A 20,085-nucleotide genomic window follows, 5' to 3' on the forward strand; every position below is an offset into this window, starting at 1 on the left:
ATACATGCTTTGTTTCTAATTCATTTGAATTTCTTAATTCTAACATCACTTATCTATTTATTCATTGGAGAAATATTTTATGAGTAAAATCTTGCACCAGACATATTACAGATAAAGGGATAAAAGGCATGCTTCCTCACCCAGCATTAGGGAAGACAAACAGGTTTAAAAAAATCATTTGAAAATTATCAGATGGAGGATTACACAGCATGCTACAATTGCACAGTGGTGCTCACCTGAGCTAAGTCTTGACAATAAGCTGGGGAAGACAGAGAGACTAGCATTTGGAAAAAAAAAAAAAATACAGAGGAAAGAAAGCGTTGGAAACTGCACCTAACCTGGAATGATAAAAGCTCAGAGGCAATGTGGAGGGATGGCAGAAACAAAGCTCAAGAGATGGGGCAGTGACTAAGTCACAAAGTCTCCCATTTACTAAGTGAAGGAATTTTTATTTTATCCTGAAGTTGATGAACTTTTTTTTAAAGATTCATTCATTCAGTCAGTCAGTCAGTCATCTGAGAGAGAGAGAGTGTGTGTGCATGAATAGGGAGAAGGACAGAGGGAAAGAGAGAATCCTCAAGTTGACTCCTTGATGAGTAGGGAGTCCGACGGGGGGCTTAATCCCAGAGCCCTGATATCAGAACTTGAGCCAAAACCGAGTCAGACACTCAACCCATTGTGTCACCCAGGCACCCTATGAAATTGATGAACTTTAAAAAACTTGCAATTCTTGAGGACTGAGGTCACACATACTCACCTCTCGGAAAATGAACTCTGCTCTTCTTTAAAATGCTATTTTCCGTATTTTTTATAACAATATTATAAAGATGTCCAATGGCTGTATTATTCCTAGGCCTTTTTCCCCACAATAACAAGGAAAGACTACATCCTAGTTTCTTTGAAGATTTAAGTCCCTTTCAGAAGTTGAACAGCCTTCAAACACCCTAGAATAATATTCTTTCTAATTCTTCTTTCCTCTCTCCACTCTTAAAGGAGTTGGTGTTGGCTGTTGAGAAAATTAAAAAAAAAAAAATGCTGATTTCAAAGGGATATCAGGAAGGAGAACTGAAGAGTTAAGAAATATTCAGGTTCTAACACTAAATAATGACATAATTCTAAACTCATTTAAAAAGGAGAATTAGATTAGGAAATCTTAACTTTGCATCTGTAGCCAATACATAGGGTTCTATGAACTCTATGTGTAATCTCATAATTCAGTTTTATGTCCAACAATTTCACCTTGAACTTGAAACAAATAAGAAATAACATAAGATGTATGTGTGAGCCATACACAGAAATTATCCACCCTAGTATTTGGTAAGTAAATATATCACCAATGAGAATAAGGTGCCTCTCAAACCCAGTATGTTTAGTACTGAAATAATATAAAAGAGCTGTGTTTTGACTGTTTCTAATATTCTCTAGTCAATATTGGCTTAAACTGTACATTAGAGTTAGGTTCGTTTTCTTCATGGAAAGGCAAAACTTATTTGCACTTATATTTTTAATTCTGATAAAATTTATATTCAAATTCTGTGTGTTGACATGTTGTTAGAATTTCTTTGGAAAGAAAAAATCCAGTGATGCATATAATATATTTCAAAATAAACCAGTGATTCTAATAGGTACATAAAAATGATCAGTTGTTCTTCAGATCAATATATTGCTTTGAATAAATGGATTTGATGCATATTTTCCATCTGGAATTTCTGAAACCTAGAATGTAGTTCACCAGGAAAACAAATGACCCCCCAAAATTGTTTTTTTTTAATGTTTTATTGATTTATTCATGAGAGTCAGAGAGAGACAGAGAGAGAGAGAGAGAGAGGCAGAGGCAGAGGGAGAAGCGGGCTCCCCACCTAGCAGGGAGCCCAATGCAGGACTCGATCCCAGGACCCTGGGATCATGACCTGAGCCGAAGGCAGACACTTAACCATCTGAGCCACCCAGGTGTCCCCCAAAATTGTTTTTCACAAAACAAAATTCACTAAAATTTTTAGATCCACTTTTCAGTTTCCTTAAAGAGTGTCATTTTCTTCTCCCATCTGAGAGCTAAATAAAACAAGCAATAAAAAGAAACTGCATAAGAAAATACAGGTCATTAGAGAAATTGAGGATCATCAAAATGTATGTGGAAATAATAGTATTATTTTATCCTGCATTAAATATTAAATATGTTAAATATCCATATTACATATTAAATATAATATATAAAAAGATAATGCCATCCAGAGTTAAAATGACCAGATTTCAGAAACTGAAGTCAGTAGAGATTGAGTGTGCTACAAAGTTCTTAAAAGGCTTATTGGGAAATATCAAAAAATATGAAATTTGGCAACATGGATGTGTAAAGTATGGATATGGTTTACAATATCTGTAAAAATGCTGATTTAGAAAGAAAAGTAAGATAGAGATGGAAGAACAGAAAAGAGGTAATATGTTTAATAGCTGGGCAATTTATAGATAAGATCAAATAATTTATTTTGGCTTCTAGTCCCATTTCTTTGTTGTTGTTGTTTTTAATTCAAGCCTTCATAGTCTAACGTGTAACAAGTTTACTGAAGAGTTTCAAGGCATCAGGATATAAGCATAAAATGATTTTAATTTTCCCAGGTATTGCCTTCCAGCTATGCTATGTTCCACTTAATGATATTTTGGCTAAATTCCATCATTTTCTTGTTACACTTGGCTATTATTGTGGTCTCATTTTATTTTTAGGGCTCAGCTCTACTCTTTTTAAAAAGTTCATTCTCAAACTTGATTCCATGTTTGTCTTCCTAGCCCCACCTCCCACATTAAGGAGTAGAACTGAGTCCCGCTTACTAAGAATGAGAAGGTACATAGTTGGCCTGACTCAGAGATAGCTCTTCTTTGTTTTCCAGGCACTGGTTTCACTGCTGTTGAAGGCACAAAGTAGGATAGAGAAGACAAAGATGTCTTAACGTTACTGCTCACACACCAGTTAAGAGGTGTTCCTCACATCACTAAGATTCAGTCTGTTCTATCTGATACTAATGTTCTCTGCTGATGGAGTAGGCTTCACATAGTTGATGCATGTGGTTTTCTTGAGGCAATGGGGTCAGCATCGCCCCTGCCGTCCTTGCTGCTGGGCACAAAATCTCCCAGCTGAAGGGATGATTGGATGCTGAAATCCAGTTCCCATTCAGTTTCTCAAGCTGTGTCAAAAGCATCCAGAATGGTGATTTTTGTCCAATTTGCACAAAAGCCTTAAGCTGAGGACTCCTGGAAATGTTTGTGCCTGCCCTTGATAGATCTGTAATGCTTTTGTTAAACTGGATTTGCCATCAAGTGGGCCCTTGGCTTCTGCTCCTCGTGTAACTTCTTGATCCTTCACAAGAAGCTATGGGAAGAGGTGGGGTCCTCTTCCATAATGCAAGTTTCCCTAAACTTTTCCAAATGTATTCATTACTCCTCTACAGTCCTTCAAGTCCTGCTCACTGTGGTCACTCCAATTCCTGTTCAAGAACCCTCCTTACCCAACTTCAGAAAACATATGATACAATCCCCTTTTCTTTCAAATAGCAGAAGGAGGGAACTGGAAAGAAAAACACCTCATATTCCTGGAATCCCAAAATTATCTCCCAAGGACTCCCTCCCTACACACTCTGATCCTTGAGTGACATCAGAATGGACCTATTTGTTTGCAGCTTTGTCATGCTTCCAATTGGAGAATCAGATGCTACTCTCTTTGTTCAGATACCTCTAATCCTTATTTTCTGGTATTTTCCTTAAGTGGCTTCATACTATAAAAAGCACCTACACCCTTAGAAAAGAGGGAGTGAGCTTTCATTGAAATAATGTTCAATCCACAGGGCCAACGTTTAATTACCTCTCTCCTGCTATTTCCTATTGTAACTGGGAAGAAATATGGTAAAATACTATTGGGGTTTGGCCAGTTCAGTGAGTCCAGCCAGAAGGTGGCCATTTCCAATTGAATGTTGATTGCTGTATTATTTGGAACGAGTGCTATCTTTTGTTCTTAGATTTGGGCCTTAGCCAATTCAGGAATAATAGTAAATATTCTATTTGGCACCCAATGGCTGCCTCAGTTGATATAAGAGACTTGTAACTGAGTCATATTATCAGTTTCAGCTTCTCCAGCTAATCAAAGCACAAATTTATTCTTCCTAAAACAAAGTTCTTCATAAATCCTTGATGTAAAATTTTCAGTGTCTCTACAATATACCTAGAATAAAATGCAAACCCTTCAGCATGCAATTTTAATTTCCTACAAACCAGTCCCAGCTTATCTTTTTGTCTTACCTCAGCGTGTCTTCCCAAACCCTGATGGCTCTACTTTCCCATGCTACCCACCACCCTAGTACTTCCCACATGTTTTTCTGAATCATGGGTCTTAAATAGACTGCCCTTTCTCTTCTCTTCCCCCCAAACCAACTTATTGAAAATGTTCACTTTTTTCCAAAGACAAGCCCTAATTCCTCCTTCATCATAAATGCCCATCATCCCTATAAGAATCAATATTTCATATGAATTCCCTTAACAATTAGTCTAGATGCCTTATGTCAGTATTTCCAATGAATCTTTGCTGAATAAATGAATTAAAAAAATATCTTCCACTAAATTGTAAGATCTCTGAGGTAGAAATCGTCCTATTTTTCTTTAACTCTTCACAAAGAATAAAACAATATGAAATATATAGTAAATAGTCAATATAATGTTCCACAAATTAAATAGAGAACTAGAAGTGGTGGACAGAGAAGAAACCATAAGACAATAAGAAAGTAACCAAGAGGGCACCTGGGTGGCTCAGTTGGTTAAGCGACTGCCTTCGGCTCGGGTGGGTCATGATCCTGGAGTCCCGGGATCGAGTCCTGCATTGAGTCCCGCATCGAGCTCCCTGCTCGGCGGGGAGTCTGCCTCTCCCTCTGACCCTCTTCCCTCTCGTGCTCTCTATCTCTCATTCCCTCTCTCAAATAAATAAATAAAATCTTTTTTTAAAAAAAAGAAAGTAACCAAGATATCAGTAATTTCTCATTTTGCCTCCATTTGCTTTGCTAAGCAGCAACAGTGCTCAGGGCCTTTTGGAACATAGGAGTGAAAATAGAACTATGTTAGGACCCTTCAGATGGTGTAATGTAAATAGAGATGCACTTTCCACTTTCCTGGACACCATGAGGTAGCTTTGGCATCATGAAGATGCAGTGATCAGGGAAGCATGGGAAACATCCGTTAGGAGATTTCGGTGTACTAGCACCAGGGCAGTAGTGCCCAGGGGAATGAAGAGGTACCTAGTGATTTCTGGTGACAGACATTACCATGCATTGTAACCCTTAGAAACTATTGTACTCTAGGAAATAATTGCAGTGTCCAGGAAAAACTGAGTGCCAAGAGTGCACAATGCCCAGAATGATTGGACTCATTCTTCCATACATTTGATTCAACCCATTGAGACTTCCCAAAGTCCCTGAGAGGCACATAGTGTGAAATCCTGTGTGAATAAATGGGAGTTTCCATGTGAGTTAATGAGACCCAATCCAGTTCCCAGTCAGATGAAGCAGAAGAAATTCTACTTATCTACCACCGCCCATCCAATAGCCAGATGGCTAGAGATGAATTCCTGGTGCTCTCTTTCTGCCACTTAATAAGCATAAATGTTGGAAATTTCAATGGATCAAATAGGAACCATTATAACAATGCCTAGAGTATTGCCCACCAAATCTACAATTTATATTAATTTTATTTTTAACAATCCATCTTGAGGCTGCAAGATATAATCATATTTTTAATAGCCAGATTTAATATTTTTAGGAAAAATAAGTTGCTCCCCTGGGAACTAAATGTTGTTTACATTTTATTTTCAAAAGAACAGATTTTGTGGCCAGGTAACATCATGCTTTTATAAATATGTTTAATATATTATATTTGGAATAAATTATAATTCTAATAGTACTCTTGCCATGTAAATAAACATTAATCAGAGTTCTGAAAACAACTTAAAGAAAATATGCTACCCTTTCCCTATTCATTCAGTAGTCCTAAATTAAATTATAATTTATATAAATTTGGTTTACTGATAATTTCAAGAACTATAAATCCTATTTAAGGACCAATTAAACCTCAAGTACTATCTGTGCAACCAAATTACTAGATTAATGTGTAGTAAATAAAGATTTTTTTGAACATTTAAGGCCAATTCCAAAATGATTTGGATGTTAATAATATCACAGATCATGAAGGGTTCAATTCATTGTACACGTTTAGACACTAATGTGTTATATCTAAATCATATGTATAGTTGACTAGAAAAATATAAAAAATTCTTGAGGTGTATTTCATCAGAGAATATCTACAAACTTAAAAATAGGTTTGTCTTAGTTATTCTTCACCTATTGTTTCAAAACTGATCTTTCGAAGAATTCCCCTCTAGACCTAGCAGTTCATTTTTATTCCATTTCTGTGTCTATGGTGATGTGAGTGAGAAAATCATCTAAAAGAATTCGAGGTTGGAGGAATGATTATCCTCAATTGCCTAAGGCAAAATAAACATGCCCAATTTGTTACGAAAAAGAAAAGCCATTGTCAAAGTCAGGAAAACAGAACAAGAAGAGAAACTAAAGGATGAGAGTTGATGGAAAATGGTTTAATAAACCATGAAGGGAAAAATGAGGGTTAGGTATAAGGTTAGGGTGAAAAAGATAAGATCAAAAGCAGTTGGGAAGTGATAGGAAGAAAAAGGTTCTGTTTAAAAAATGCAGGGATAGCTTTGCGCAATGCCAGTATCGTAGCCAATGAGGTTTATCCAAGGTGCAATTATTGCTAATTAAAAAATGCAGGGATGCTAGTGACCACTGGATGTGCCATCCTGGTAATTTTAAAGGAAAAACCCATGTAGGACTAGAAAGCTTATAAGATGTTCACAGAAAACCAGAATTACAGAACATAATTCAGAAGGTTATCAAGCAACAATGGTAAAAACAAAAAAATCCAAGAACTTCATGTTATCATCCTCCCAATATATGAAATTTTGATGATTAATAAGTTGGACTATAAGGAGATATCAAGGCTTTCTAAACCATCATTTCCACTCTATTGCCTAAGAAGAGGGCTTTAATTGAGAAGGATCAAGTCTAGGATAGTTTTGGGATCATGGAGCCAAGGGCACCCCATTTATAAGAAGCCTGGGTATACAACATAAACAATCTACGCTCTGGGCATTGGGCAATGTTCCTTTGCCTTTTTTTCCTTGTATTTATTGTTCCTTACCTTCTTAGTAATAATTTTTAGTGGTTCAGTTTCATGGTATGAGTATGAAAGGACAAATGCCCTGACATGCTATTCAGTGTGTGAGAAGGATAGGCTCTGGGCCAGAAATGCAGAGAACAATTGGAATTCTTTCCAGGTCCACACCCCAGCCCCCTTCTCTAAGAAACTATTGAGTATATTACTGCTGCCAAGAGTCACAGCACTGTCTTGTTTTTTGCTCTTCCTAAGAACTAGTTGTTTAAATTTTCCTTGGATCCCATGAAATAACCCAATAGCCTATTAATAAATTCCACTAGGTTTTAGATAAGATAATTTGAGTTATTTTCTATTCCTTGCAACCAAATTAAGAAAATCTCCAAAATGATTCCATTGATCACATTAAGATCAAGCTTTCTACTTAGGAGTTTAAAGCTAAATTTGTTTTTAATTAAGAATGATAAATAATGCATTTAGTTCTTTCCTCCCTGGACTCCGTGGTAAAGAAAAGGAGTTTATGAATAAACTGAGGATGATCCTAGCCATCTCAACAATAGGTCATGACAACAAATATAACATAATAAATTTAGTACTGTAAGAAGAGTGCTTTTCAAAGCTTGTCTAAAGAAGAAAGCAAATAAACATGAGCTGGGAAGATTGTACTCTTAATACTCTGGATTTCCTGAACTTCTCGGTTTAAAAATATTCCTACTACATCAGCAGATCTCTCAGAGAGAATTTATGTTAGGAAATTAATAACAAACGCATTTCAAAAAAGTTAGAGGTATTTACTTACTTAGAACTAGAAGTATGGTTTAAAAGTTTTCTGGCTTTTTTCCTTGAGCTATCTAGTCATTACAGTGGTGGTTCTGTACCAAAATGGTATGTATATAAACTTCCCGAACAGAAAAGAACTGCTTATTTTGAGTGTAGGTGGAAAAGGTACATTTGACAGCATTGACAGGACAGCCATTGATTTCACTGTTGTTGTTCTTCAAATACAGGTTAATCTATTTTTTCAGTCCTTTTCTTTTATCCTTTTCAAATGACTACAGAAATAGACATGAGAGGAGCTTTTTGTAACAATCTTCTAAAGCTCTATCACTTTATCTATGGAACACCAGCCCAAACACCACTAACAGATATGTTCTACTATGTACTATGAATTTAACTTTCTACCAATGTATATCTAAAGTATTTCAATTTAAAAATGTATAAATTGGGCGCCTGGGTGGCTCAGTCGGTTAGGCGGCTGCCTTCGGCTCGGGTCATGGTCCCAGGGTCCTGGGCTCAAGCCCCACATCGGGCTCCCTGCTCGGCGGGAAGCCTGCTTCTCCCTCTCCCTCTGCCTGCCTGCCGCTCCCCCTGCTTATGCTCTCTCTCTCACTATCTCTGTCTCTGTGTCATATAAAAATAAATAAAATCTTTAAAAAACAATAATAAAAATGTATAAATTGCCTAGGGCAGACAGTAGTAAATAACAACGTTACAAAAAGATTCTCATGATTTTGATAATTCCCATGTTTCTTTGGTTCACTCTGTATTTGGTAAAGTACCTAGCACATAGTAAGTACTCAGCAAACATTTGTTAACTAATCGAAAAATCAACTGGGAAGAACCTATTCTGTCATTATACCTCACACATAAAAAGAAAGAGTATTATGAAATAAAAAAAAAGAAACAAAAATAATTTTTAATTTGGTTTTTTCCCCCTAGGGTCAGGTTTTACTCTGTATTTTACCATTTTTAATTCCCTCAAATAAAGTGACTATGTTAAGAGTTAATAGTCATTTTTAAAATTAAATAATTTGCTGTAATTATTTAATATCACAGCAAAACTAAGTAGTTTGCTGTAATACTAAATATTAACACACCTGACCAATATTAAATCCTAAAAAGTAAAGAATATTAAATGTGTTTCGATAGCAGTAGAAAATTGTTCAGTTGAAGTTATAAAAATATTTTTAGAATATATTTTAATATTAAAAATTACTGCTCTGTATGCTTTCTGTGCTTTGGAGTTTTAATAAATAGTTTACATCCCTTATTACACAAGAGACACTCTTCCACTGACCAAAGAAGAATATCATTTGTTTCGCTTCCTAACAAACATCTACTATTTTCTCTTTGTTCACTGCCAGATGGAAATTGTATTAGGAAACAAAATAGAGTCTCTTAGTAGTCATGTTAAAATTAGACCCAAATTTGTTAACACAACTCATATTCTGACTGTTGAAAAATATGCAGAATAGTTTCCCAAATGCCTATATTACAAAGTCCACTAGGGATCAAAAAAGAATAAATTATGAGGAAGATGACAAAGGTAGGATCTGTAGATTTGGTAATGAAAGCCAAGATAAAGATCACAGGACCAAATTCTAAGGAAGGAAAATACTATCCATTAATTAATTTAAAACCTTGAAGCATTATTTTAGAAAATATATATTTTTAAAAGCCATGGAAGTACTTTGATAAAATAGAATGGCTGAAAAGAAATTTAAGATACAAAATATCAAGAAACAAATACAGTTAACAAAGGCAAACAAAAAACCACCATTCAAATCAACTCTATGTCATTGTGTTCCTAATCACATTATTTTACAAAATAATATTTGCATAACTGGGGGAAGGAAGACAAGAAAAATGATAACTTTAAATTAAAAATTGAGAGTTTGGTTATTCCCTAACAGAAATAGTATTCTGTAGCATTAAGAAATGTTTATCTTAATGACCACTGGCTTTTATGTAAAAAATAATGTAACAAAAATTTTATAGGAGACATGTAAACACAAAAATAAAATTTTTATATACAAGGACTAAGAATTAAATCACAGGTTTGCCATAAATTCTTGCAAACATCTCTTTTTACTCAGCAGTGGTTATTTGTTTATATCTTTAAATATTGACTTCAAAGTCAATTAGTAGACATCACTCCTTTCAAAATCTTTCTAATATGTTCCAGGGTTGTCACAGAGTAAAATATCTCCTTTCCTTATAATAATTCATCTGGATTTATTTATGCTTTCAGTTATATAAAGTGTAACAGTACCAACCATCTTTAATTGGAAAAAAAAATCTGTTCTCCAAGTATAAAACAAAGAGAACTAAGAAATCAAATGCATTTAGATAGAAATAACAATTGTACATTATGCTTGGCTTCCACTTCTATTTGAGATTTACCAGCCACTTGGAAACAGAATGTTACTGTCTTAGCCCTACGCTGGGAAAATAGAAATCTAGTTACATTATGTGCTATTACATTTTTTTTTTAAAGGATACAGTCCTCTGCAGCAGAGCACTAGCTGTACCTCTCTGGCTGTTCTAGTTCTTCCACATAGCAAAGAAAAGAAACAAGCAAGATAAACAATTGTATCTTTTTATAAATTTGTCAGGACTCTATTACACTTAGCTGACAGAATATTCAAAATGTGTTTTGGCTTCCATAACCGCTGCAATAATCTCTCGTTAAAGACACTAACAATTTTTTAAATGATAAATCCACTGAATTTCTTTTAACCTTTATGTCCCTAGATCTGAATATAGCATCTCATAACACTGACCACTCCTAAATCTTGGATGTCTCTCTTGCTCATGCCTTCCAAGACACTACTTTTTCTTACTTTTTCCTACTGTCAGACTACTCCTTTTCAGTAACATTTTCCTTTAATTTTTCATGGTTCCAACTTTGCAGGTTTATTCTTCTCCATATCACACTGATGATTTCAACTACCACATATTCTTAATGACTTCTATACTAGTCAATGACTTGTCTTCTGGTCTAGAACTTCATGCGTTTAACTGTCTTCTGGATATGTCCACCTGACTGTTCCTAAATTACCTCAAGCATGGTATGTCAAAAATTGAATTCATTACCTTTTCCCTCAAATCTGCTTTCTCATTCTTTGCTGCCTGTTAAGGTAAATAGCATGTTAGTCCATCCATTAGCCCAACCCAGGAATATAGACCACTTCCTTATCTTCATCACCCTCATTTCACATTGTCAACTGTCATCTGTCCCCCAAACATCTTTCAAATATACACCCTCCCCCATTCCCCTTACCAGTAACCTAGTACAGATTTCTATCAACTTGTACTATGGCTATTGTCTTCGAACCTTCAATTTCACACAGCTTCAATTAAGGCATACTGAAACCAGTACATTTCTAAATGAGAAATCTGAATGTATTTCTTCCTCACTTAAAATCTGGTAAATCTATTGCTCAACATAAGACAGTCCTCAAACTCCTGAAGTAATACAAATACGGATTTAAATTACCTTGTTCCTTCTATTCACATTTACAGTTTTCTCTCTTTGTATTACACACACACACACACAGCCTGTTCTTTGGCCAGTCTGAACTATTTGTAGTTCCCAGAAAATCATATGCTTTCTAGTTCCCAGGCTTTTACACATGCCTAGATCCCTCTTTACATTTTTCTAGCCATCAAACACATATGTATCTTTAAAATATTAAGTATGTCACTCTCCAATTTAATGCATCTTATTTTTAGTACCCATTAGAACTTGTATTACAGTAGTTTTTACTTTAATGAATTTATATGTTCAATTCCCTCATTCTCCAATCTATATTACAGAACAGAGGCTGTCCACATTAATCTTTGTATCCCAGTGCTTAGAACAGTTTTTAGCATTATTAGGTCTTCTATAAAAATCTGATAGCTGAATTAGTGAATAAAGAATTCTTTAGGGGCACCTGAATGGCTCAGTCAGTTAAGCCTCTGTCTTTGACTCAGGTCATGATCCCAAGGTCCTAGGATCCAGCCTCACTTTGGGCTCCCTGCTCAGCCGGGAGTATGCTTCTCCCTCTCCTTCTACCCCTCCCCTCCGCTCATGTTGTCTCTTTCTTTCTCTTTCTCTCTCTCAAATAAATAAATAAATCTTTAAAATAAAAAAAGAATTAGTTAAATAATAAAAGAATAGAACTTGTTTTAATTTTACATTTCCTTGAAAAGATACTGACATATTATTTAAGGATTTTCTATCTGAAGAGATAACCAGCTGTCATTACATAAAAGAGAGGATTTGATAAATCTAACAAAGTGAGAACAAGAAAAAAAAATTGGTTTCTTCCTTAAGGGGATTTAGAAATCACCAAATGGCCAAACATATCCACAGTGTGGCATTATCTGAATTGCCAAACATCACCCTTAAAATTTTTTTATTTCCTCATTTTGTCCACAGATTTAGGAAATTATCAAGAACATGAGTACAAGTCGCTACTGGCTTTATATTTGGGTGCCCAAGATTCAGAGTACTGACCCCTTTCTTACAGAAGCCTAGAGTACCAATTCACCACATGCACCACCATGGTGGTTACCATATCCTTTGACATTTCTTACTTGCTTACTCAATTTCTCACCACAGTCAGCAGATTTTTCACAATATCAGGTTTCTGATTACAAATTTGAATACTGCCTATCATCCTTATCAAAATGAAATATATAAATTCCATCCCCACTCAAATAAGCAACTGCTTTTAAAAGATTAATCTATACAGTACAACCAAACTGTACCAAAACACCCATTAAATGTTTCTCAATTTGCTGGTAATGATAGTTCCCATTGATTTATGGTCACACTCCCACACCATCCATGAAACTAAATGGATAATGGTTTTTTTTATTAACAGAGTTGAGTTGTGTGATAAAAGATATTTAAAGCATATTACTTATTGATTTTGTGTATTTTAAGAATATCTCTCTAATTTGCAAAAACAGCAACAAGAATTGTTCAGTGAAGTTTAAGGAGAGAAATTGCCTTAGCTTCTTATTTATGTTTCAATCCATAATGTATAGCATGGTGATCTTATCCATTGCTAAGCAGCTCTTTAGTGGAAATCACTGAAAAAAGGAGTATTTTTATATGATTTACATGTTCATACATTTTATATGAAGGACATGTTCATACATGAAGTACATATTCATACATGAAGTACATGTTCGTATATTTTCTCACTTCAACAACAGAAAAAATATAAAAGAAAATCATTAAAGGCAAAACAGCAAAAGGACAATTTTAAATAATAAGTGCATATACCCTGTGATATTACCGTTTTCAAGTGATTTTATTAAGCCAGCCTCAACCTAGTAATTGATTTTCTTCAAAGTATGAGAACTTGACCTGCACTTGAAATTTTTTTTTAAAGATTTTATTTATTTATTTGAGAGAGAGAGAGAGAGAATGAGAGATAGAGAGCACGAGAGGGAAGAGGGTCAGAGGGAGAAGCAGACTCCCCGCTGAGCGGGGAGCCCGATGCGGGACTTGATCCCGGGACTCCAGGACCATGACCTGAGTCGAAGGCAGTCGCTTAACCAACTGAGCCACCCAGGCGCCCTGCACTTGAAATTTATATACCTACTCTGAAGAAAAGCCAAAGATATGTGGCAGTAGTCCAAGAGAAGTCAGTGTGTTGTACTCCCAGGAACAAACTTTTGTGATCCCTGACCATCATTACAGTTTGATAATGATAAGGAAAACTCTAGTAAAAAATCAATGTTAGAGAAACCATCACTCATAGAACAGTCTTGGAGTCAATTACATATACTTCCATTGCAGGTATTATAAATATAGCAGCATACAACCTTCAAATCTGAATATTAATTTAAAGCTCTCTTAACTTAATGGGGGTGGGTAGCATATTCATGTAAGACATTAATGTAGAGTGAGTTTCTCATCCAGCCAATTTAGCTGCCCTGTGTTCTTACTTTAGGCACAGTTGATTTGCTGACATGTGACAATATTGTCAGGATTCATTCTTCCTCTGCATCCTACCCTCACTGGCCTCTTTTCTTCTAATTGTGCAAGCAAGGAGACAGTAGCTCTGGATTATCCCATTCTAAAACTTAATATCCCAAAGAAGAAAGACACTATTTCTCTTAGTGTCTACACTATATCCACCCCCTCCAAAAAACTGTTTAGCTCTGTTTAGATAATGTGTTCAAATTTAAAACAACCACTGTGACGAAGCTAGATCACATGTTTATCACTATGGAAGGAGAAACTGGATCATACCCAATAATACTTTATGAACTGAATTCAGAGCAATAAAGAGAATTTCAAGGAAGAAACAGGTATAGATGTGAGAAGTTAAAGGCAGGGCACATAGCAACTGACTTCTCCTTAAATGGCCAATATCCATACATCTTTTCCTTATATGATAATTTTTAATGGCCCTACCTAACATAATGCCAGTATCCAACATATCTTATAAGGAATTCAAAGTTTCATGTAGTTGCTGGGCCAACTCCAAGTCCAGGGTCTCGAGGTAATACACATGCTTCTTAAGCAGATGCAAAAGTGACTTCTTATGGCCTGGCAACATAGGGTTCACTGATCGATTTGACCATGCAGTTAGGATGGGCTAATCCTAACAAATATAGGAACACACAATGGAGGAGTGGAACAAGAATATAGTATCCTGCTAGAGAGAGACTGTGGAATCTAATGTATATAAAAGAGCTACATATTTTCTGAAATGGAGTTAGAATATTAATTGTATAACTTAAAATAATGCTTAGAATAGGTGTGTGTGTGAGAGAAAATTATCCTGCAATACACAAAATAATGTTTTAAATGTACTGTTACTTATAAAAATAAGTTGACTTTTGCCAGAGATAGGGTTATACTTTGGAACAAAATAATTAATATTTCACTCAGCATAATACTCTCTACCTCCATCCACGTCATTGCAAATGGCAAGGTTTCATTCTTTTTGATGGCTGAGTAACATTCCATTATATTATATATAATGGAATATAATAATATATAATAAATGTACAAACATGCCATATCTTCTTTATCCATTTATCAGTCAATGGATATTTGGGCTCTTTCCATAATTTGGCTATTGTTGGTAATGCTGCTATGATTTCACTCATATGAGGAATTTAAGAAACAAAACAGATAAACATAGGGAAAAAGAGAGAGAGACAACCCATAGAACAAATTCTTGGCTATAGAGAACAAAGTGAGGGTTGCTGGAGGGGAGGTGGACAAGGGGATGGGTTAAATGGGTGATGGGTATTAAGGAGAACACTTGTTGTTATGAGTACTGGGTGTTGTATTTAAGTGATGAATCACTAAATTCTACCTCTGAAACTAATATTACACTGTAAGGTAGCTAACTGGAATTAAATAAAAACTTTGGGAAAAAAAGAAAGAAAATATTATCTATTCCAACATTAGAAGAAAACATCACCAAATTGATATATTTTGAGTACTTTGAAAAACCATAGGCAGACTTTTGGTTTCTGGTCCAACATATAAGAAGCTTGGAAGTCACTACTCAATCCTAACAAGTAAAAAGCTGAAATAAATTGAAAGATCAACAACTCTTCTTAGATCTGTAAAAGAAGTAAGGCCAGAGAGCAAACTGCAGCCCCCAAAATTGGAAAGACCAACAGGCAAATGTAGATAATACTTAACAGAGCAGAAATGCACAAGCAGAAACTGCCATAGGGTGACAGAACCAGTGTCAGGGTAGGAAAACCTAAACAGTAATTGATAAATTTCTTGAGGCTGAATGCAGACAACTCAGAGTAAAAAGCTCCAGGAGAACACAGTCAAGGAGGGGCACATTTTTGTGTGTTTTACCTCTAGAAGCTTGACCAGGTTCTCACAGTAAATATCAAAGAAATTCCAGTCAGGGAAGGGGAAAAGGAACCATTTTGAAACACAAGAGGGCATTCTGTTCTTAACAAGTCTTGTCCTGAGGAGAAGTTAACCAGACTCTAACCTGCTGGGATTTTATCAGAGCCTCAATGACCTGGAGGACGAGAATACCCAATTCCTGTCCAAGCTTGCCACCCTATCTGGTGCAAGGAGGGAGAGGGATTACTGAGAAGCATTGAGGAAGTTGACAATCCAGCGACACAAGCTCACTAAAAGACTGGGACCTAATCATAAGACTATAGAATTCTTGGGCTCCTGGGTGGTTCAGATGGTTAAGCGTCTGCCTCCGGCTCAGGTCATGATCCCAGAGTCCTGGGATTGAGTCCCGCATCAGGCTCCCTGCTCCTTGGGAGCCTGCTTCTCCCTCTGCCTCTCTCTCTCTCTCTCTCTCTCTCTCTCTCTCTCATGAATAAATAAATAAAATCTTAAAAAAAGAGAGACTATAGAATTTTTCCTCTCCCTCCCACACCTTACTACTACATTACAAATAGCCTAAATGCAAGTTCCTTTTACCTGTTCCTTTTATCATGTCCAACTATCAGGGAAAAAATTACAAGGCATACTAAAAGGCAAAAGGCCATTTGAAGAGAGAGAATAAGCATCAAAACCAGACGCGGCAGGAATGTTGGAATTATGAGACTGGGAATTTAAAACAACTATGATTAATATCCATTTATTCAATGGATAAAGTAAACAGCATGTAAGAACAAATTGACAATGTAAGCAGAGGGATGGAAATTCTAAGAAAGAACCAAAAAGAAATTTTAGAGATCAAAAACACTAACAGAAATGAAGAATGTCTTTGACGTGCCTATTTAGTCAACTGGACATGACTGAGGAAAGAATCTCTCAGCTTGAGGATATCTCAGCAGAAACCTCCAAAACTGAAAAGGAAAGGAAAAAAAAAAAAGACTTATAAAATAGAATATTCCAAGAACTGTGGATAACTACTAAAAGGTATAACATACATAATGGTAATGCCAGAAGAAGAAAAAGGAATAGAGAAACTATTTGATGAAATAATGACTAAAAATTTCTCCAAATTAGTGTCAGACACCAAACCATAGACTCGAGAGACTCAAAGAACAGCAAGTAGAATAAATGTCCAATATATACCTAGGCATATCTCATTCAAAGTACAGAAAATCAAAGATAAAGAAAATGTCCTGAAAGAAGCCAGAAGAAAAAAAAATCATACCCATAGGGAAGCAAAGATAAGAATTATATTTGACTTCTCCTCAGCAATCATGCACATACAAGGAGAGTGTAGTGAGATATTTAAAGTTTTGAAAAAATAAAATCCCACCAACCTAGAATTCAGTACCCTGTGAAATTATCCTTCAAAGGTGATAGAAAAATAAAAGACTTTCTCAGACAAACAAAACTTGAGAGTATTTGTTGCCAACAGGCTAGCTGACTAGCCTTGTAAGACATGTTAAAAGAAATTTTTTATAAAGAAAAAAATGATATAAGTCAGAAACTTGGATCTACATAAAGGGCAAACACTGGAAAAAAATAAATGACAGTAAAATAAAAACTCTTTTCTTATTCTTAATTGATTAAACAGATAAGTTCAAAATAATAGCAACAGTGTACTTGAAAATGTATATATATAATGGTTAAAATGAATGACAACAATGATACAAGGGATAGGAGGAAAGAATGACGATTATTTTGTTATTATAAAGGTACTCACATTACCCATGAAGTGGTATAGTGTTATTTGAAAGTGAATTAGATTAGCTGTAAACATGTTTTGCAAATTCTGGGGCAACCACTAAAAATACTGTTTTTTTTTTAAAGTATAACAGATATGCTAAGAAAGAAAAAAAATGGAACTATACAAAATGCACAATTGAAACCACAAATGAAAGAAAAGGTTGAAAGAAAAAAATGAAAACACAGAACAAGGGCATCAAATAAAACAGTAACAAATGTGGTGAAAATTAATTCGACTATATCAATAATCACTTTGAATGTCAATGGTCTAAATATACCAATTAATAGACAGAAATTGTCAGATTAAGTCAAAAAACAGAACCCACTTATATGTTGTCTACAAGAAATTCACTTTAAATACAAAGACACATATAGATTAAAATAAATGGAGAAAGATATACCCTGCTAACACTAATTTAAAAAAAAAACAGAAGTAGCTATATTAATTTCAGAAAGACAGACTTCAAAGCATGGAAAGTTGCCAGGAATAAAGAAAGACACTACATAATAAAGGGATTAGTTCTCCAAGAAGACGTAACAATCCTTAACATATATGCACCTAACAGAACAAAAACTGATAGAACAGCAAGGAGAAATAGATGAAACCACTATGATAGTTGGATACCTCATCACTACTCTATCAGAAATGGACATACCCAACATGCAAAATATTAGTAAAGACATAGTTGAACTCAACAGCACCGTCAATCAACTGGATATAATTGATAAAGACGACTTTATCCAAAAACTGCAGAAAACACATTCTTCTCAAGCTCACATGGGACATTTACCAAGATAGACCACATTGTTGGCCATAAAACACACCTTAACAAATTTAAAAGAATATATATCATATCAAGTCTGCACCCAGACCATAATAAAATTAAACTAGAAATCAATGACAGAAATAGCTAGAAAATACTTGGAGATTAAACAACACACTTCTAATTAACACATAAATCAAAGAAGAAATCTCGAGAAAAATTTTAAAATATTTTTAACTAAATGAAGATGAAAATATAACTTATCAAAATTGGTGAGATGAGCAAAAGCAGTGCTTAGAGGGGAATTTATAGCATTAAATGCATATATTTTAAAAATAAGAAAGCGCTAAAATAAATCATTAAGCTTCTACCTTAGGAAACTAGAAAGAGAAGAGCAAATTCAGAGTAAACAAGAGGAACAAAAATTAGAGAAGAAACCAATGAGATTGGGGCACCTGGGTAGCTCAGTCAGTTAAGTGTCCATTCTTGATTTCTTCTCAGGTCATGATCTCAGGGTCATGAGACTGAGCCCTGAGTTGGGCCCTGGGCTCAGCAGGGAGTCTGCTTGAGATTCTCTCCCCCTGCCCCTCCCCCAACTCTTGCATGTGCATGCCCACTCTCTCTCTCTAAAAAAATCTTTTTAAAAAAGGAAACCAATGAGATTGAAAAATGGAAGTCAACAGAGAATATCAACAAAATTAAAAGCTGATTCTTTGAAAAAAACAATAAAATTGATAAGCCTCTAGCCAAGCTGATGAAGAAAAAAAAAAGAGGACACAAACTACTAACATTAGAAATGAAAGTAGGGACACAACTACTAATTCCATTGATATTAAAAGGATAATAAAAGAATATTATGAACAACTCTAAGCCCATATACTTGGTAACCTACATGAAATGGACCAATTCTTAAAAGACAATCTGCCAAAACTCATACAAGGAGAAAAAGACAATCTGAATAGGCTTATTTCTATCAAGTACATTGAATCAATAATTAATGACCTTCCAAAACAGAAAGCACCTGCACCCACCAGATGGGTTCACTGGTGAATTCTACTAAATATTTAAGGAAGAGATTATACCAATTCTCTATAATTTTTTTTTAAAAGATAGAAGAAGGAATACTTCTTAACTCAATCTCGGAGGCCAGCATTACTCTAACACCAAAACCAGACAATGATATTACAAGAAAGCTATAGACCAATATTTATCAAAAACATAGATGCAAAATCCTCAATATTAGCAAATCAAATCTAACAATGTATAAAAAGAATTATTCAAAGCTTTTACAGCAGTCAAAAATCAATTAATGCAATCTATCACATCAATAGGCTAAGAAGAAGAATATCATATTAATAGATGCAGAAAAAGCATAAGATGAAATCCAACAGCCATTCATGATAAAAACTCTTAGCACTAGGAAGACAGGGAAATGTTCCTCAACTTCATAAAGAATATCTTAAAAAAAAAAAAAAAACAAACCCTAGAGCTAACATCATACTTAATGGTGAAAAACTTCAAGATTTTCCACTAAGGTCAGGAACAAAGTGAAGTCTCTCACCACTCTTTTCAAAATCATACTAGAAGTCCTAACTAATGCAATAAGAAAAGGAAATAAAAGGTACACTGTTGGGAAAGGAAGAAACAAACTGTCTTTGCAGGTGACATGATTATAGAAAATTTGAAAGG

The 20,085-nt window shown here is 35.0% G+C and overlaps 1 pseudogene; it reads left to right on the plus strand.

The window, feature by feature from the left end:
* The first annotated feature begins 6,741 nt into the window (after positions 1-6,741).
* On the plus strand, positions 6,742-6,869 carry LOC112808187 (U4 spliceosomal RNA; annotated as a pseudogene).
* Positions 6,870-20,085: the final 13,216 nt, after the last annotated feature.

The sequence above is a fragment of the Callorhinus ursinus genome, unplaced genomic scaffold, assembly GCF_003265705.2.
Source record: "Callorhinus ursinus isolate GAN/ISIS: 27379988/994484 unplaced genomic scaffold, GSC_fseal_2.0 scaffold2, whole genome shotgun sequence".
Classification (NCBI taxonomy): domain Eukaryota; kingdom Metazoa; phylum Chordata; class Mammalia; order Carnivora; family Otariidae; genus Callorhinus; species Callorhinus ursinus.